Source organism: Macaca fascicularis, chromosome 16 (genome assembly GCF_037993035.2).
Source record: "Macaca fascicularis isolate 582-1 chromosome 16, T2T-MFA8v1.1".
Classification (NCBI taxonomy): Eukaryota; Metazoa; Chordata; class Mammalia; order Primates; family Cercopithecidae; genus Macaca; species Macaca fascicularis.
The window spans coordinates 9,023,028-9,043,918 of record NC_088390.1 but is presented as its reverse complement, the minus strand read 5'-3'; the positions used below and the strand labels follow the sequence as shown (position 1 = coordinate 9,043,918).

General features: G+C 48.3%; 1 protein-coding gene across 2 annotated transcripts in view; it reads left to right on the top strand.

The window, feature by feature from the left end:
- Nucleotides 1-2,203: 2,203 nt before the first annotated feature.
- Nucleotides 2,204-20,891, top strand: part of PIK3R5 (phosphoinositide-3-kinase regulatory subunit 5) — an 87,724-nt gene continuing 69,036 nt past the window's right edge. For both annotated transcript variants that reach the window (XM_015437636.3, XM_005582876.4), the window contains exon 1: nt 2,204-2,334. The gene's annotated coding sequence lies outside the window, so the exon portion shown is untranslated. The remainder of the gene's footprint in view (nt 2,335-20,891) is intronic.

The following is a 20,891-nucleotide window of genomic DNA, read 5'->3' as shown; positions in this document are numbered from 1 at the left end:
CTTTGAAAACATTAGGCAGTGAAAGGAAGGAGAGTGATTTCAAAGAGCCATAGAGTTTAAAACAAAGCAACAAAGGAGTTGTAGAAAGAGGTACATAATCAGATGCTTAATGAGTGACAGAGGTACCTTTCAGAGTCTTTCAAGCAGCTTTGGGGAGGTGGGAAATGGAGGATGGATAGGTGTCAGGTCCTGATCAGATCTGACAGAACTCAGTGTTGACGGGGTGGCAGAACATGCGGCTCCATATCTGGGTCACAGCTGCAGGTGGAGAGGAGAATGCCTACTTCTGAGGGGATGTAGGATGGGAGAAAGTTAGCTTCCTGGGATGCTCAGCGCCCTGGGAGTAAGCACCAATGAGCGTCTCTTTTGCAGTTTTCCTCCATTTTCAGAAGCCAGGCATCCCATAATTTCTCTGACAGATTATTTACCTTTCCAAGTGCTCTCCTAATCCAACATTTCCATCTGGCACACACTGTGTCATTCTTGCTCCTGAATTCCTGGTTCCAGAACAGTTCTGCCATTTTCTTCCTTTGCACGGTGTGTACCTTCAGTCTTCTCCTCTTCCTCCAATGTCCATATTTTTGTGGTGGAAAAGGTGCGGACAGGGGAGACAGGACACTAGAATCCTTATCAAGTCCTCTCTCAGTCCTTGGTGTCTCTGGTTCCTTCTCTGTGAAAGGGTGACGTGTTGGGGAGGGGTGGGGGATGAGGTAGGAGAGGGGGTCTGAGTTCCTTCCCACTTCTAACGATGGCTGGAACCAGACCTCTGTGTTCAACCAAGGGTACTTTCTGTTTCTGTCCATTTGGGGAAGTTGCTTTTTCTTGGTATTTCGGGAGTCAGGAAAACAAAAGTCATTGGTGTTCATATTTCTCAAAGCCTCAGGTAGGGTTGCGGCTTTTGGCCAGCAATAACGTATGACCATGACCTTGTGGCCGAGTTTGCACGCCTCTAACAGATATTATGACACAGAGTTCCATTCAATAGTGGAAGTGGAGATTTCAGCGTTGCCCTTTGTTAACCCTCAAATGAAGTGCTTCTCTTCCATCGCGAGGGCTGTCCAAGCAGTAGCCAACCTTCTTATCCCTATTTTGTAAACGAGGGAAAGGATGCATAGGAAGCACAGAGTCTCGTGGGATTCCCTGAGGAGTCCTTCCAACTCTTGGTAGAGCATCATCTGCAACGTCGTCTGGGAGAGAAAAAGGGGAGGCAAGAAGAGGGCCTTGACCCAGGAGGCAGGAACTCCGGCACACCCCCATTCCCTTCCCCAGGGGCTGGGGAGACCACTCAGGTGACAGTAGCCCTGGTGCCGGCCAGGGGGGGCAGGAAGTCCAGCCAGAGGCTGGAGCAGCAGTGCTGAACTCCAGGACTGGCTGGTATTTCTATGAAGGTTCCTGCAGGAGGATGCGGGTCAAGGTGCTCGTCTGCAAAGCAGGAATGCAGGCATTTTAAGGGTTAAGGGCACTCAAAGAAAATAGAAGTAGGTGGCTCACGCCTGTAATTCCAGAACTTTGGGAGGCCGAGGTGGGCGGATCACGAGGTCAAGAGATCCACACCATACTGGCCAACATGGTGACACCCCGTCTCTAGTAAAAATACAAAAAATTGGGCGAGGTGGCGCGCGCCTGTAATCCCAGCTACTCAGGAGGCTGAGGCAGGAGCATTGCTTGAACCCGGGAGGCGGAGGTTGCGGTGAGCCAAGATCGTGCCACTGCACTCCAGCCCGGGCGACAGAGCGAGACTCCGTCTCAAAAAAAAAAAAAAAAGAAAAAGAAAATAGAAGTAGGAAGAGGAAGTGGGTCCTAGTGAGAGAAGGAAGCAGCTCGTCGGAACTTCCTCTTTCTCGTCTTTCCCCGAAGCCCCCACCCCAGACCTGCCCCCGGCTCCGCTCAGCCCTACTGCCGGGCCAAAGCCGCGCTTCTGACGCGGGGGCCTAACCTCCCCTTACTCCTAGGGGGTCGCTGGTGCTCCGCGCTGGCGCCACGGCCGTGCACCGGCCAGGGTCTGCTTCCGCGGGCTGGCGGGTCAGAGCCGGGGCTGCTTCTCAGACGCTTTGCGGACTCGGGGGCGTGACCCAGAGGATGCGGGGCCAGGCGCGCACCTGGCTGACGCGGCCCCGCCACCAGGTGGCTGGAGAGGCCGGCTCCGCGGTCAGCCCCGCCCCACAAGGCCCCGCCCCCTGACAGGCCCCGCCCCCCGCCCTCCGGAGTAGCTCAGGCTGGGCAGATGCTGCGGCTCGCCGCGCGGCTCCAGCTGGGGCGCGGTGGTCCCGAGGGTCACCCGAATCGTAGGGAGTCGCCGCTGGACAGGGGCTCGGCGCCCGGCAGGGACTGCAGGTGTGTGACTGGGCAGCCGGGGTGGGTGCGGAGGGCACGCGTGGGAGCTCCAGGCAGACCTGGAGCAAGCTGGGGACAGTCGGGGAGAGTAGGCTCCGCGAGCAGCCGCCGCAGCCCGGGGGCTGCACAGATCCTGCTGTCTTCCGGCCCCATGGACCGGGCCCACCGCGGGGGCAGCAGGTCTGCAAACCTGCACTCCAGATAGCCACAGAGACTTAAGGGGCGGCGCGCTGACCACTCATCGTTATCCGGGTAACCTCTGCTGGGCGCTTCTGTGCAGCTGTGTCCTCAGCCTCCTGCCTCCAACACAGGTCGCCCTGTGTTGTGGGGTCAGGGACCCTGTCCGCCCCTGTGGGGAACTGTCCGTGAGCGTGGGCGTCAGGGCTCCTGTGCCGTCAGAACCTGGGAGTCATGGAAATGCCCGCGTAAGGCGCCCTCCGTCGAGCCTCACTCAGCCTGCTAGTTAGCCCGCGTTGGCTCCAGACGCGGCTGCTGTCCTAGAGAACTGCACGCTTTCTGCTCTCAGAGGTTCTGTGTTTACACACTGGGCATCCCCGCGTGACTGTGTGTGTGTGTGCGTGCATGCGCGTGTACGCGTGCTGGCCCATCCCGGCCTGGGGTAAATACACAAAAAGTTCAGGTCAGTAAGAGGAAGGAGATTGTTCAGAAGGAAAAGGAAGGCGAGATTAAAGCAGCAGGATGTGGTATAAAGCGAGTTAACAAGACTCCGAGTAGAGAGGAGGGGTGGGTTTAGGCAGAATGAGGGCTAAAAGTAGGCCAAGCCTGCCTCCAAAGTCCTCTCTGGACTGACACCCTCGTTTTCCTTCCGTGTCTTCTCATCCACCCCACACTTTCCTTCCTACCCTCAGGACCACCTCTAAGGCACTGGCTCCCAGAGCTGACTGCAGGTTGGACTCTCTTCCAAGCAGTCCTACAACATGGCTTTCCAGGGATGGGATCTGGAATCTGTATTTTTCGAAAATTTTAATGAGCTCCTTAAGTGGTGATGCTGAAGCCATTGCTTGGGAACCATGCATGATGTGGAAAAGAGATCCAAGTTCCAACCAGATCCAGCTGTGTGACCTGCAGCATCACACTGTCCCCCAACCCAGCCTCAGTCTCCTTATCTGTAAAATGGGCTCTCATATTGACCCATAGAGCTGTGTGGAATTATTATTATTATTATTGACATAGGGTCTTGCTCTGTCACTCAGGCTGGAGTGCAGTAGCATGATCATGGCTCACTGCAGCCTTAAACCCCCAGGCTCAAGCAATCCTCCACCTCCGCCTCCCAAGTAGCTGGGATTACAGGTCAGCACCACCATGCCCAGCTAATTTTTGTATTTTTTGTAGAGGCAGGGTTTTGCCATGTTGCCCAGGCTGGTTTCAAATTCCTTGAGCTCAAGCGATCCGTCTACCTTGGCCTTCCAAAGTGCTGGGATTATAGGCATGAGCCTCTGTGCCCAGCCCAGTGTGGAAAATTAAGTGAGGCGTGTATGATGAGAATGGCTGCATGTGGGAGATGCTCTGTGGATGTTTGTAGAACGCTGGATTCCGTGTTTCCTCGGTATGGCTGCAGGGGTGTGGTCTTCACCAGGGGATCCATGGAAGACAAAGAAGACAGTTTTGGATGGTGGAGCTGTCTTCCTGCTTCAGGGCTCCCTCCCCTGCTTTTTGAAGCCTTACAAGCCAGGACTGTGGGGGCAGGAAGGCTTGGGGTCTTTGTGTGCTGAGCCTCACTGGGGTTTTAAGAACCTCCCTCCTTTCATTTCTAGCTTAGAAAAGGGATGATTCATTATCCTCCCTCCTCAGGCTGGAGTAGAAGCAGACAATCTCTGCCTCCCTGCTTGTCTTTCTTCCCTCCCATTCACTGTTTATTGTTGCCCTCAAGAATAACAGGTTGCCCAGCTACTTGGGAAGCTTAAGTGGGAGGATTGCTTGAGCCCCGGAGTTCAAGGCTGCAGTGAGCTATGATCGCTTCACTGCACTATAGCCTGGAAGACACAGAGAGACTCTGTCTCAAACAAACAAACAAAAAACAAGCAAACAAAAAAAGAAGAATAGGTTGGACGCTAGTGGCAGTGGGTGACAAGAGCATTAGGGGTTGATGTTGGCATGAGGATGAGAAGGCCGGGGTGCAAACTGCTCCATACCCCTGTGTTAGCCATCCATCAGGGGCCTGCTGGCTGAGGAGTGGGAGAGGAGGAGAGCCAGGAGCCTTTTTGCCTGGGTAGCCTAGAGTTTGGAAGCCCCAGCTTGGGTTCCGCTGAGCACTCAAGCTGTGCTGACTTGGCCTTTCTTCAAAGACGCTCATCCCAAGGGACTGAGCTGGCTGGCCCCGTGGGACCTCTGAGAACCAGAACACCTGTTTGGCCTCAGCTGGTGAGCTAAAAGCCTGAACCAATGTATTAAGAAAGAAAGCTGGCCAGGCGTCATCGTTCACACCTGTAATCCCAGCACTTTGGGAAGCCAAGGCTTTGAGGCCAGGAGTTCAAGGCTGCAGTGAGCTATGATCGTGTCACTGCATTCTAGCCTGGGCGATAGAGTGAGACCCTGTCTTTAAAAAAAAACAAAAAATAAAATTTAAAAAACAGAGAAAGCTCCTGGAAGAACAAGATAGAGTGATCCTTAGCAAGTCAAGGGAGAGGTGTTTAATTTGATTTTTGAGCCTCAGATATAGGTGGGGTGGGAGGAGAGAAAGGAAAGAGTACATCTGACTTCTGCCCAAAGGGAAGATGATACCTTCCCATAGCAAACATGTATTACATAGTAGGATATTTCATCAATTTGAAGATGTACATATTTTCACATTTTGGCAACACTGAAATCAAGGTGCATGTTACCGTTTATGGCATCTTCCAATTATAATAGGCAACACTATTTCTTCCTTATTGCCACACAAAATAATGGTGCATCTTACAATTGATGGCATCTTAGATTCTGTTAAATACAATGTATTTTTCACAGATTTGGGGGTATGTGTTAGCGATACACAGGTTCACATAGAATTATGTTGTTCTCATAGCTTTCATACATAAATTTTTCTAGTAGCTCTCTACTCAAAGTATCAGAACTTTTCAACGTATTCTGTTTTAAAATATATCTTTGTAAAGTATGTTGCTTTCATTTATAAATGTGGCTTGTCGGATATGATTGAATAATTTCTTGAAATTTTCATCAAATGGTTCTGGACGGCCATTCTCTTTTGTACCCTGTGTCTTTTTGTACATTCGTGCTTCTTTCTCTTTCATCCTTCTCCTCGTCCTTTTCTCCTTTGGCTATGACTTCATGGTGTTGGGTACTGTGCTAAGTATGTCATGTCCTTTCATCTTCACAGTCACACTCTGAGGTATCTACAATTATTGCCCCCATTTTACCTATGAGAAAACCGAGGACCAAGGCCACACACGTAGGAGGTGCCGGAGCTGGGCTGACTCTAGCGTCTGCTCTTAACCAGAGTTGGCCAAGCCTAAGTGATGGCTTAGGTGTTCCTGTGGGTGTCAAGCACGTACCCTATACAACACAGTTTTGGGGGCATGAATTGTGGCCACCAGATGCTTTTGTTTGTTTGCTTACTTCTAGGATAGTAGCTAGATTTTAGATAGTTGAGGTTATTGGTTAAGTGACTTCCAAATAAGTGAGTCACAACTATAAGAAGTTACACCCAAAAGGGGGTTGGAGGCTGATGAATGGGAAGAAATGGATGACTTTCATGGCACAGAGAAGATCCTGGGTCCTTCTTGAGTCTTCTGAGTCTATCCAGTGGTATGCTAGACTTCGGGTCCTAGAGTTTGGCATCCATGGGAGACGGCTGCTTCCATGGGAGCTTCTCTCATGCTGCCATGATGATGTAAGATAACACATCTGCGTGAGTCACTTTTCTTTTTTATTTCTTTATTATTATTATTTTTTAGACAGAGTTTTGCTCTTGTCACCCAGGCTGGAGTGCAGTGGCGCGATCTCGGCTCACTACAACCTCCGCCTCCTGGCTTCAAGCGATTCTCCTGCTGCAGCCTCCCGAGTAGCTGGAGTTACAGGCGCCCGCCACCACGCCCAGCTAATTTTTGTATTTTTAGTAGAGATGAGGTTTCGCCGTGTTGGCCAGGCTGGTCTCGAACTCCTGACCTCAGGTGATCTGCCCACCTTTGCCTCCCAAAGTGCTGGGATTACAGGCGTGAGCCACCGCACCCAGCCTGCGTGTGTCACTCTTCAGCTGAAAACGCTGCAGAGCTGCATGACTTTCCAGAGATGGTTCACACCCACCACCCATCCCAGGTCCACCCCTCCTGCTTCCTCTCTGGTAGCCTGAGCAGATCTCTGCACCTTTGTGTGTGCTGTTGCTTCTCCCCAGATTGCCCTTCCCCGCCTCTGCCTGCCTGGTGAACTGCCAGTTCCTCCTACAAGCTCAGCTCAAGCCTCATCTTCTGATGCTCTTCCTTTGCCCTTCAGCACTAACCATCTCCTCCTTCATGTGCTTTCTATGTTTTCGCACCATAGGGCTGACCACCCAGGCCTACAGGGCGACCAGTGACCCGGCACAGCTATGGCCTGCTCACCCTAGCCACCTGATGTTCAGCATGGCATCAAGCTGTCATCCTGAAACTCCCTGGGATCTCATAGGCAAGGTGCCCAGGCACAGCAACGGCAGAAGTTGCCAGATCACAGGATGGGGTGGGGGGCTGGGGGTGGGGCCCGGAGGGAGTGGTGTGCTTTTCATTTTCATGTCCTCGGGAGTCTTGTTGTTGTTGACCTAGGCAAATGAGCTTGTGTGGTTTCCTTGTTAGGGGGCAGGGCTGGGGTGTGAAGGCTGAAGGTGGCCTCACATGGAGCCAGGGGGCCCAGTTTCTGCCTAGCTCCCCCACTCCTAGCCACGTGATCTTTGCTAAGTCCATCTACCTCTCTGCGTGTCTGTTTCCCCATCTGTAGGATGGAAATCTGGCACTCAGTACTTTATGTGGCCCCTGCCTAATCGCTAACATTTCACTTGTTCATTCAACACTTCTGCATGGAGGACACCTTCTGTGTGCCAGGCATGTGCCAGGCTCTGAGGATGCTGAGCAAGACAGGCAATGATCCTGCCCCGTGGAACTCACAGTTTCATGGACAAGATATGCAACACACATATTGTTTAATTACAACTGTGAGAATTATGGGATACTCTGAGATTATGGAAAGGGAACTCAATATAGTTGAGGGGTTAAGCAAAGGTTTCTCTGAAGAAGTCATATTTGAGTTGAGACTTGAAAGATATAACATAAAAGAAAATAATAACAATAATGCCTACCAATTAGGAAATACTTGCTAAGGGCTCTTTGGGTGCATTATCTCTGGCATTCTTTTCAACACCTGGTGTGTGGGGTATGTGGGCTCCCTCTCCTGTAAGGATCAGGTGATAGCACTACTGGCAAGCACCCTTCTCGGTTTCTGACACAGACCAGGGACTCATCCCCACCTTCCTCACCCCTCCCGGTATTCCAAGGTCCAGCTTATGGATGCTGAGGTCATAAATACTAATGTGCGGGCTCTCTTCTCCCTTCCACTGACACAGATAGCATGTCCCGCTCAGGAGCCCTCTGCATTTGTGCATCTCCGTCAACAGCTCAGGGAGTTGAGTCCCCATCCACAGAAAACTCCATCATGTTGATTGCCGGGCCTTGGTTCTGTCCCTCTTAGGAGCCGCTGTCCTGGGAGGGTTCAGAAACTCTGATCCGGATGGTCTGTCTCATCTAGGAAGTCCCTTGTCCAGCTTCCATATCCTTCTTCCACGAAAGCTGTCTCCCCAGAACCATGGAGTGTGTGCAGATGTATCACTGGGTTTTTGGTCTGAGTATTTGTTCCTGCATGGCTTGGTGGTTTGGCTCTTGTCAGGCAAATCTCCATGCAGCCACTTCCACTCAACCTGGCCGAGCCAGCCAGCCTCCTGCGGGAGGGTTCTGCAACAACCAGATCGCATCTACACTGACAGCTCTTCGAGGGGAGTCTCAAACTGTCTCTAGATAGGGGGCCCCTTTGAAAAACTGATGAAAGCGATAGATCATCTCCTCTCTCGTCACCCATAAGCACATATGTACATGAGAATGCATTTGTACGTGTGCACGCACACACGCAGTCTCTCTCTCTCTCTCTCAAAGTTTTGCATAGAATTCTAAGGTCTTCTTGGATCTCTGCAGTTCACCGAGGGATTCAGGTTAATAACCCCTGTTCTAGAAAACATGACTTTCTCTATGCTGATTTCTTTGGATTATCCCCAGCACAGCTCCCTGTGGGAGGAAGCTGCTGTCAGAAGGAAGCTGGGGATGGTGATGAATAATGAAAACTGTACAGAGGACGCCGGTAGCGACTCACTGGTGAGAACCCAGAAGTGACATGCTGGGGGCCGGCTCCTGACTGTACACTGGGCCACCGCTGTGCTGTTGGATTTCTCACCAAGTTTTGAATTCAGCCCATTTTCAAGATGATTAAAGAGTGAGAGAGAAGGCCGGGCATGGTGGCTCACACCTGTAATCCCACCACTTTCTGTGAACGAGGCGGGTGGATCACCTGAAGTCAGGAGTTCGAGACCAGCCTGACCAACATGGAGAAACCTCATCTCTACTAAAAATACAAAAATTAGGCCGGGCGCGGTGGCTCACGCCTGTAATCCCAACACTTTGGGAGGCCGAGGCAGGTGGATCATGAGGTCAGGAGACCATCCTGGTTAACACGGTGAAACCCTGTCTCTACTAAAAATACAAAAAATGAGCCTAGCATGGTGGTGGGTGCCTGTAGTCCCAACTACTCAGGAGGCTGAGGCAGGAGAATGGCGTGAACCTGCGAGGCAGAGCTTGCAGTGAACCAAGATTGCACCCGTGCACTCCAACCTGGGTGACAGAGTGAGACTCCATCTCAAAAAAAAAAAAAAAAAAAAAAAAATTAGCCAGGCATGGTGGCACATGCCTGTAATCCCAGCTACTTGGGAGGCTGAGGCAGGAGAATCATTTGAACCCGGGAGGCGGAGGCTGCGGTGAGCCAAGATCGCACCATTGCACTCCAGCCTAAGTAACAAGAGGGAAACTTCATCTCAGAACAACAGTAACAAAAAAAAAAGAGAGAGAGAGAGAGAAAGAGAAAGAAAAGTTGTCTGTGGCCATACACATGAAAATAAACAGTCTACAGATCAGAGAGGCAGGCATGGCTGTTTCTTTGCCACAAAAGTCTGCAACCTCCCGAGTTCCCAGGCACTGGCATGAGCTTGGGGCTTTGTTTCTCTGATGTGGTCGTAGTTCTTTAGAACCAGTGCCTTGATGTAAAGGGCCATGTGTGAAGGATGTTTTCTTCAGTTCCTCTTTTCTAAGGATTTTTAAAAGCATGAATGGTTGTTACGTTTGTCCAATACTTTTTTAAAGCATCTACAAGGAAACGCTTATATTCTTTCACTTTGTGATAGATTTATGTGACACATTAGGTCATGAACTTCCACGTATTGAACCCTTTGCATTTCTGGAATAAACTCGATTGGGTCAAGGTACTTTATTCTTTCAGTACTGTGCTAGGTTTGATTTGCTGTGATTTTCTTTAGGAATTTTTTTTTTTTTTTTTTGAGACAGTCTCACTCTGGAGTGCAGTGGTGCGAACCTCCACCTGCCGGGTTCAAACAATTCTCGTGCCTCAACCTCTGAGTAGCTGGGATTACAGGCATCCACTACCACACCGGCTAATTTTTGTATTTTTAGTAGAGACGGGGATTCACCATGTTGGTCAGGCTGCTCTTGAACTCCTGGCCTCAAGTGATCCACCCGCCTTGGCCTCCCAAACAAAGTGCTGGGATTATAGGAGTGAGCCACCGCATCCCGCCTTTCTTTAGGATTTTTGCATTAAATGAATTTGGCCTCCATTTTCCTTTTCTGTGCTGCTGTTGTCAGTTTTTGATATGCCGACTTTGCAAACGACTTTGGAAGCATGTTACCTTCTCCCGCGCCCAGTGACAGCTTATAGAGTGGGGAATGAGCTGCTCCTTGGAAGCTGAGAGAACGGCTCTGGTCTTGAGGTCTTCCACTGTGGGATTCTTGGCTTCCCACTCCCCAAACTTCCTTCTCTTCTCTCTTCCTCAATCCTCCCAGGTACACACCTGTAAACCTCAGTGCTCCCAGGCTCATGCCCAAGAGCCATCTTTGATTCTTGGCTTCTGATGTTCAGCCACTAGGTCCCATGGGTCCTTACTTTATATGCCTTTCAGCTTACAAAAATGCCTATTTCTACACGGAACTGGGCAGATCCACATTGAGTGCATTCCAGGTGCTGCATTTGGAGGATGCTGATCAGCCACTTCATACTCAGAGAAAGGTAACCAAGATGGCGATGACAGAATATGAAGTAATTAAGAAGTAGAGAGGTTTTTCTCCAAGAAAAGACAGAGGAGAAGTAGTATCTGTCTCCAGATGTTTGATGAGCAGTGTCCTTTGAAAAAGGTGAAGACGCCTCACCTGGGGGTCATTCTCCAGGATGGAAAAGGGATAATGGAAGAAAAATTGTCAGAAAATAGACTCTAGCTCACTAGAAGGAAGATCTTAGAGAAACTCAGAGCAGATCAACAATGGAATGGGAGGCTTTGTGGTGGTGAGTTTACCGTTGGGGAAAGTATGCAGGGAAAATACGTGTTATATATTATAGAAATGATAGCCGTGGGAAAGGAGACCAATATAGCTCATTTTTAAAGAGCCTGTAGTTCTCTAAATCATGGTGGCCATGTCTGACTGGTTGTGTAAACACTGGTTGTTCTGAGAACATAATTCGAGTTTAAGTAGTTCAGTGACCTTGAATAAATACGTCCCATAGCTGGGCAGTTTGCTCAGAAATCCCACAGCCCTGCTTCACAGCCCATTCCCCGGAGCAGAAGCACCTTGGCTGTTAGAAAACCATAGCCATTCATGGACACTGGGATCCTCGCCCACATCCTCTGCTGGGAGCATGGGTTTTTCTTGGAGTCTCTTGTTCTTGGCTCCTTCAGATACCTGGTAAAATAAACTAATTGAACCCAATTTCAAAATCGCCTTCCTCTGTGAGTGTCCCAGATAAGATCATGGGGCCAACGTATCTCACCTCCAGTTTGAGCTAGGAATTAATGTCCTCTTGTTCTTGGGGTTTTCAAGTCAACGTTTCATAGGTCTTTGCACCATGCATTCACTTCTGTACCATGTTGAGAGTTTCATTTTGAGAAAACAAAAAGCTCTGTATTCTCTTTGGCCTGTTACTGTGCTTAAGAGAACACAGGGGGCTGTGATGTGATGTACGGGCTACAGGATGGGAATAGAAGGTCTAATCTCTAGTCCTGGTCCCTAATTACCTCCTCGTCTTGCTCAGTCTGTTTCCTCCTGGACCAGTTGGACTCTATGATTCTGACCTCCTGTGAGTTTTCAAAGCCTGCTCTCCAAGAGTTGTCTTGTGGGAGCTGCTCTCATGGGCTGAGCAGAGAGGGGACCTGCTCCTTCTCTCATGGTGCCACCTTACGACAGGACCCCCAGTGACTATGAGTCCCTCTTCAGACCCCAATGGCAGAAACCCACCCTCCAGCCCGTGATCCTGCTGGAAGGCTTCCTTTCAGGTCACTGGTGGTTCTGGAATGAAAAGTTCCAATAGTCTCTTCCCAAACTGCATCTTTTTTTTTTTTTTTTTTTTTTGAGACGGAGTCTCGCTCTGTCGCCCAGGCTGGACTGCAGTGGCCGGATCTCAGCTCACTGCAAGCTCCGCCTCCCGGGTTCACGCCATTCTCCTGCCTCAGCCTCCCGAGAACCTGGGACTACAGGCACCCGCCACCTCGCCTGGCTAATTTTTTTGTATATTTAGTAGAGACAGGGTTTCACTGTGTTCGCCAAGATGGCCTCGATCTCTTGACCTCGTGATCCACCCGCCTTGGCCTCCCAAAGTGCTGGGATTATAGGCATGAGCCACCGCGCCCGGCCACATTTTTTTTTTTTTTTTTGAGACAGGGTCTCACTCTGTCACCCAGGCTGGAGTGCAGTGGCACGATCACAGCTCACTGTAGCGTCAACCTCCCCAGGCTCAGATGATCCTCCTGCCTCAGCCACCTTAGTAGCTGGGACTACAGGTGCATGCCACCATGCCCAGCTAATTTTTTGTGTTTTTTGTAGAGACAGGGTCTCACTATTTTGCCAAGGCCGTTCTCAAAGTCCTGGGTTCAAGCAATCCACCTGCTTTGGCCTCCAAGTACATGCTGGTTATTTTCACTTGATGCCCTATTTCAACTTAAGCAATGTCCAGAGCCCAACTCTGCATCTACAAAGCAGGCTTCCTCTGCAGACTTCCCCATTTCTGTCTCTGATGAAACCAGACTCCCAGCCTTGAAGCCTTGGACTCATCTCTGAGTCCTCCCTCCATCTTCCTTGTTCCCCACTCACCAGCCACTTTTGATGGTGCTTCCTTTCTCCATGGTTCTTGTTTCTCTCACTTCCCCATTGCTCTCTCTGCTACCCAATTTGGCTTTCTTTACCATATGCCTCTGGTGGGCTTTTTGGACCACAGGCTCTTCCTCTCTTCACCAGGAGATTCTTCTTATGAAAACTTCTGTGTCACTGTGTTCAGATGCCTTTGATGGCACCCCACTGCTTAGGGGGAGTCCAGAGTCCTTAGTCTTCTGTTCAAGTTTTGAAGTTGGTTCCCACTCCTTTCTCCACAAATCCTCACGCTCTCCTCCAGCCAGACTGCTTGACTCAGTTTTCCCAAGACCTAATGTGTGTTCTTGCCTCACTCATCCCCTTCCCAATGAGGGAAGCTTTCCAACCATTTTGTTCAGTGCTGACTCTCCAGTGCCTTGCAGGGACCAGCATTTGTCATTCAATCAGTGCTTGCTGAATGAGTGATTGCCCGGTTGAGCAGCCAGCATGGAAGAGGCCCGGGCCTCAGCTTTGGATGACTGATGATCAGGCAGGCTGGGCTGCTCCCCATCTGAGACCTCTGTGGGGTTCAGTCATCCTCCCCCCATGGACCCTTCAGGTATGTCACTGGCCTTCTGTGCACAACTGCAGGGGCTTCAGACACCTATGGCTTTGTGATCCACTGTGGGACAAAGCAGCTGTTCTCCTCTGGGCTGCTTCAGACCCCTGAGCCTCTGACAAACTCCAGGTGCAAACTCCAGGTGCTGAGAGCCCTCTGCTTGGGATTTTTTTTTTTTTTTTTTTGAGATGGAGTTTTGCTCTTGTTGCCCAAGCTGGAGTGCAGTGATATGATCTCAGTTCACTGCAACCTCTGCCTCCCGGGTTCAAGCGATTCTCCTGCCTCAGTCTCCTGAGTAGCTGGAATTACAGGCACCCGCCACTACGGCAAGCTAATTTTTGTACTTTTGGTAGACGTGGGGGTTTTACCATGTTGGCCAGGCTGGTCTTGAACTCCTGACATCGGGTGATCTGCCTGCCTCGGCCTCCCGAAGTGCTGGGATTAAAGGTGTGAGCCACTGCGCCTGGCAGGGAATTTTCTTACCACCCTCCCATTTAGTCAGATTTAAGATGAGCAGTTAGCTAAGTCTGAGAGCAGGGGAAGCCCTGGTAGGGGGAAGCCCTTCCCCCAACAAGCCACTCCCAGTCTGGTGACAGCTTCTGCACAAGAGCCTAGGGAAGTGTCTGTTTGCAACACGGTGTTTACAAGGCAGAGGGGCTTCCTGTCCCGCCCGTGCCAGGCTGTGGGGCAATCAGGGCAATCAGGAGCTATGTTTTCAGAGGGAGTAAGGCAAAGAAACTGTTGAGGGATTTCTGGGGATTCTTTGAACATCACCAGGGGTTGCCTGGCCTACTTGACCCTGGAGGACAAGGAAGATGTAAAACTCAGGTTTAAAAATTGGGAGCAAATTAAAGTATTGCTAACAATGATTAATTTGCTTGTGGTCCTTTGCAGCTTGCAAAAATACGAAGCATTTTTCACAAAAGTGGCCCTCCCTCTGAGTCTAATGTGGAAATCTTTAGAGCAAAAACCTTCCTTCCCTCACTCCCAAGCAGGGAGCATGGGTCGAGTAAGCAAGGACAGAGTTCTTTCTTTCTTTTTTCCTTCCTTCCTTCCTTCCTTCCTTCCTTCCTTCCTTCCTTCCTTCCTTTCTCTTTATTTCTTTCTTTTTTTTTTTCTTTTGCAGAGGAAAGAGTGCTTTCTGGGGGAAGGGGAGAGCAGTGGAAATGACTCCCCAGGAGAGATAACTCCCCCATTCCAATTCAGAGCTCATGCATGATGGAGAATGACACTCTCTCTGTGCATATCTGAGAAATGGGCTGAGGAGGCTGATACTGGCCCCTCCGCCTCCTCCAAGGACTGTGGCAGCCCTAGGGCACACACCTGCCAACCTGGAACCACTGCTATGGCACCCACAGAAACACGAGCTTGTGTCCAGAGCCCTTGTTGTGTCTTGGGCCTCAGTAAAAGTATCTGGAAAGGTCTTGAAAGGTGGGTTGGGCTTTCTTGGCCCTGGGGACAGGAATATAGTCCACTTCCCCTCTTCAGTGGGTGGGTAACCCAAGCGTGGGTGATCAGAAGATGGGGCTCGCTCTTCCCAACTGACTTCTGAAGACCTGAGGTTGTTTTTAGTGGTGAATCCTTTCTCTGAACCCATTTGATGCCAAGTGTGAGCTGCCCAGCTGTAGGGCCAAGGTGCAAAGGCTCCTGTGAGATCAACACATTAGCCTGTGGGTCAGGGTGCTATGATAGTTGTTGTTGTGAGGGGATTTGCTTTACTGTGCAAAACAGAGAAAAATAAGGGTGTGGCCCTTTAAAGAACTTGCTAATAAAAACCTCCCACTTGAGAGAGGCAGAGGTTGGCCTGAAGGGTGGGGTTGAGGAGGGAGATGATGGGTGGAGTTGAACAAGGACTAGCCTTGTGTAAGCATCAAGAAAACACATTTCTGAACTAGTGAGGCGAAGTAGCTCAGGTCCAAGGCATGTGAGATATTTGGGAGTTGGTTCAGAAGGTTGTTCTAGATGGTACTTGAGTTGCCTAGCAGAACAGATGGTGGGGACTTGTGGAAGTTGATGGAAGCAAGCCCTCAATGCTGGACCATGTAATGGGTGCAATGAATAAACAGGAGGCGTCCAACTTCCCATTCCCTCATTCTCCCAGCTGTGGCCCAAGGCACTGTGCCATCACAGTCCAACGCTCTCCTCTGAGATGGATGTAGCTGGTCAAGAATGCTCCTTCTTGGACCATGGCTCAACTCTGCCAGGTTCCCTTCAAGGCTCCTGTCCAGGGGCTGTTGAAGGGATGGGGTTGCAGCCATGGTCAGCATATGATAATGGCCACAGTTGCATCTTGGGTCCAGAGCTCAGTGGCCTCAAGGGTCCCATCTCCCCTCCTCCCCCTACCTTTCCTTCCTGCATTTTCAAAGCTGGGGGTTTACTTCTCATTGGCTGTGTTACTCCTAAGATCTGTTCAGTAGATGGAGGTGAAAATGGTATTTTTCACTAAAATATCTGACCTTGTTTAAGGAGAAAAAATTTTGTAATGCCCATAACTTATTCTCATAGTACTTTATCGACCAGTAAGAGATTACCCCTAATTCATTTATAAAAACATTACTCTCTCATCTTGAGTTGCTTCAATACTAACTGGCCAGCCCAGTTTGCTCCAACGAGTGTCTGGTCTTTAAATAGCTCAATCCCTGCTGATCACCCTAGAGTAGGACATGCAGTGGTGGGAACTCCATGAAGAAAACGTATGCTCCAGAAGTCATCTCTGGAGGATGACTTCACCTTTATGAGGTGTCTCTATCAAAATTTTGGGAATACCATGTGGTCTTTAAGTCAGACCATAAACCACACTCTACAAATTCAGGAGAAACTCACCAGGTGTAACTAAATGACCCAGTAACAGAAAAACAAAAACATAATTTCTCTTTTTAGATAACTCAGCATTCACTGAAATAATAGTTGGTCTACTGGTTTCTCTGTTGGATTGGAGAGACCCAAAATAATAGTGGCTTAAACAAGATAGAGGTTTATTTCTGTCTCATGTAGCAAGCTGGGTATAAGTGATCCAGACTTCACATGACAGTTTTATAGGTTGGGAACTAAGGTTCGTTTTGTGTTGTTGCTCTGCCTTCTTCAACATGTAGCTCTCATGGTCCATGATGGCTGCTCTAGCAATTGCCATCACATCTGCATTCCAGCTAGCAAGAGGGGGGTAAAGGGGAAGGGAAGGGCATGCCTCTTCCTTCTAAAAGCATGATTTAGAAATTGCACTTACCAATGTCTATTCATATTCCAGTAGCCAGAATGTAGTCATATGGTCATACTTAGTTACAAGAGTCTGGGAAATGTGATCTAAAATTTCTAAAAGTTATATTCCTATAGAAGGAAGGAGAATACATATGGAAGAACAATTATGAGTATATCCACACCTGAACTTTGTGAATCTTCATTGTTATATGGATGTTCTTTATCCCTTCTGTTGTGGAGTAAGCATGACTTCTAAGCCCTACTGAAAACTGTTGATAAAAAACAGCATGCTACACCAAAAGGTGGAATTAACCCAAATGTCCATTGATGGATACATGGATAAACAAAATGTGTATATACATTCAATTGAATATTATTGATCCTTAAAAAGGAATGAGGTTCAAACACATGCTACAATATGCGTGAACCTTGAAGACATTGTGCTAAGTGAAGTAAGCCAGACACAAAAGGACAAATACTGTATGATTCCACCTATATGAGGTAGCTAGAGTAGTTAAACTCATAGAAACGGAAAGTAGATTAGAGGTTACCAGAGGCTGGGGGGAGAAGTTGTAGAGAGTTAGTGTTTATTGGGTATGGAGTTTCAGTTTGGGAAGATGAAAAAGTTCTGTGAATGGATGGTGGGGATGGTTGCACAACAGTGTGAATGTACTTGTCACTGAACTGTACACTTAAAACTGTACACACAAAACTACACACACAACCTGCAGAATGGGAGAAAATATTTGCAGACTATGCATCTGTCAAAGGTCTAATATCCAGTCTATAAGGAACTTAAACAAATCAACAAGCCAAAACCAAATAACCCCATTTAAAAACAGGCAAAGGACATAAACAGACATTTCTCAAAAGAAGAGGTACAAACAGTCAACACACATATGAAAAATAATGCTCATCATCACTAATTATGAGGGAAATGCAAATCAAAACCTCAACAAGATACCATCTTGCACCAGTGAGAATGCCATTATTAAAAAGCCAAAAAACAACAGATGCTGGCAAGGCTGTGGAGAAAAGGGAACTCTTACACATTGTTGGTGGGAACGTAAATTAGTTCAACCACTGTAGAAAGCAGTTCGGAGATTTCTCAAAGAACTTAAAACAGAGCTATCATTTGACCCAGCGGTCGGATTACTGGGTATATTCCCAAAGGAAAATAGCTCATTATACCAACAAGACACATGTACTCACATATGTTCATCACCCCACTATTCACAATAGCAAAGACATGGAATCAACCTAGATGCCCATCGATGGTAGATGGGATAAAGAAAATGTGCTACATATAAGCCATGGAATACTATGCAGCCATAACAAAGAATAAAATCATGTCCTTTGCAGCAACATGGATAGAGCTGGAGGCCATAATCCTAAGCAAATTAATATAGGAATGGAAAACCGAATACCACATGTTCTCACTTTTAATTAGGAGCTAAACACTTGAGCACACATAAACATAAACATGGGAGCAATAGACATTGTGGACTATCAGAGTGAGGAGGGAGGGAAGGGTGAGGATTGAAAAACCTTCTATTGAGTACTGTGCTCAGTACCTGGATGCAATATAACCGTATAACAAACCTGCACCTGTATCTAACATAAAAGTTGGAATTTAAAAAATACTTACAATGTTAAATTTTATGTTGCATATATTTTACCACAGTCGTGCTATGAAGGACCAAAGGCAGGGTTCTCTGACATTTTAGGAGCGATGTCCCTACAGATGAAGCTACTCAACACCCTTTGGGTGAGGTAATTAAGCCAGTAATGAATCCATCTGTCTGTGTTATCATTCATGATCATCATCATGAGACTATATAGCAAGACTCGCTAAAATTCAGATATGCTATTTTTGTGGCTGTTCTTGTATTACCTCTTTAGTCAGTGAATCCATTGATCCCTATGGGCTCCTGGTGGTTCCTGGATCCTTCCCTTGGCATTCACAGACTGTCTCTTAATAATGTATAGAGAATGTTGCCAGGGGACCGGTGGACTCAGACATGTACTTTTAAGAATTGCACTTAAAAATTTTTTTTTAAATTTTTTTATTTCCATAGATTTTTGGGGAACAGATGGTATTTGGTGACATGAGTAAGTTCTTTAGTGATGATTTGTGAGGTTTTGGTGAACCCATCACCCAGCAGTGTACATTGTACCCAATGTGTAGCCTTTTATCCCTCACCCGCTTCCCGCCTTTCCCCTGCCAAGTCCTGGAAGTCTTGTATAATTCTTATGCTTTTGCATCCTTATAGCTTAGCTCCCACTTATAAGTGAGAATATATGACGTTTGGTTTTCCATTCCTGAGTTACTTCACTTAGAATAATAGTCTCCAATCCCTTCCAGGTTGCTGCAAATGCCATTAGAGAATTCCCCCTTTTTTTCTGTTCCCCAAGATGAGAACAACATTTTCTAGTCTGTCTTGGTCTTTCTCTGTCTGTATCTGTCTCTTATACATCTTTCATTTTCTCTGATTCTTCAAAGATAATCGGTAGCAGCTCCCTTTCACAACCTCAAGTTTCTGTATGACTCTGAGATGCCTTTATTCTCTTCTGCAATCCTAAACTCATTTTCAGCAGCAAGCCTCCCTTTTTGGCATCAGATGTTTCAATATCAGACCCTTTCGCCGCAGTCTACCTTTCACCCTGTGGCTGGTGCAACCTTCCAAATCCCAAAGCTGATGTGTCATTCACCAGCTTGAAATTTAGCAGTGGCTCCACATGGCGCTTGAGTAAACCCTTAAGCACGTAACTTGGCAGATAAGGCTGTTCACAGTCTACCATGCCAGCCCAAGCAGCATCATCTCCCAGCATGCCCCATGTCATGCTTACCCTTCAGTAGGGTTGAACAGCCAGCAGTTCCCTAAAGGAACCGTGCTGTCTCCTGCCTCTTGCCTCGGTTTATTTTCCTACCACCACGCCTGAATCTCGGCCAAGGCAGCTCCTCCTTCCTAAAATGTTATCTCAGGAGTCACCTTGTTGGAGAAGCTTTGCTAATTGACATTCTCCCTCCTCCAAGTTCCTATGGCACCTGTCCCATATTAGCTTCCACTGGGACACCTAATCCGCTGGGTAATTTCTAGTTTGAGGGTTATGTTGGATGGTGCTGCTCTGGACTTCCTATTGCATGCCCACTTGGTATGTAGCTAGAAGGCATATACCTGGGGCCTAGAGCATGCTGAAGCTGAGCTTTTGTAGGGTCTGCTAGAGGGTCTTCCATTGGGTATGTTGTCGTACCAACGTACATTCCCCGCAGCAACCATGAGGGTTTGCGTGGCTTGACATCCTCACAACAGTGTTTTTCACCTTTTTCATTTTGGCCCTTCTGCTGGGTGTGTAGTGGTATTGCCTTGTGGTGGGAATGTGCGCTTCCCTTCTGACTAAAGATGCGGAGCACCTTTCCACGTGTTTAGTGGCCATTTGGACACCCTCTTCTGTGAAGCGTCTATTCAAGCCTTTTGTCCAGCTTTCCATCGGGTTGTCTTTTTCATATTTTTCTGTTGCTCCTGCCACATTGTGTAGTGACCTCTCCATCCTCTTCCTGACCTCGAGCTCTGTGAGATTTCTGGACCCCCAGTGCCTAGTGAAGTCCCTCAAATAGTAGACCCTCAATACATATTTTCTGCTGACTAAATAAAACATCTGTGATTCACGCTTTTCAGTAGGTTAACCATTCTCCTTACAACGGTAAAGCTTATCATGGTAAAGCTTTAGCTCCTACTTATAAGTGGAGGGAAAGATGAAAGTAGCATAGGAGTGCATTTCGGCTTTCTCTCATGCATCAGTCACTGTCTTGAGTTATTGGCCTGATTTCTCCTGGTTTGGGCTCTGAAAATAGCTTTACGGGTCCTTTTTGATGAATGCTGCATTTTTATTTTTATTTTTATTTTTTTAAATGGAGTCTCGCTCTGTTGCCCAGGCTGGAGTGCGGTGGCCTGATCTCGGCTCACTGAAAGCTCCGCCTCCCGGGTTCACGCCATTCTCCTGCCTCAGCCTCCCAAGTAGCTGGGACTACAGGCACCCACCACCACACCCGGCTAATTTTTTGTATTTTTAGTAGAGATGGGGTTTTACCGTATTAGCCAGGATGGTCTTGATCTCCTGACCTTGTGATCCACCCACCTCGGCCTCCCACAGTGTGGGATTACAGGCGTGAGCCACCGCGCCCGACTGCTGCATTTTTCTTAAGGCTTGCTTTCATGAGATGCTCACTCTCTCTCTTTTGTATCATCTTACGTGGGGACCTCGATTCCATCTTGACGTATGCCCCAGGAAGTCACGCTGGCTCCTTCACATTTCCCCCCTTTTCTCCCTTGTGACACTCTCTCACTTGCCTTCAGAGCTTGATTTTCCAT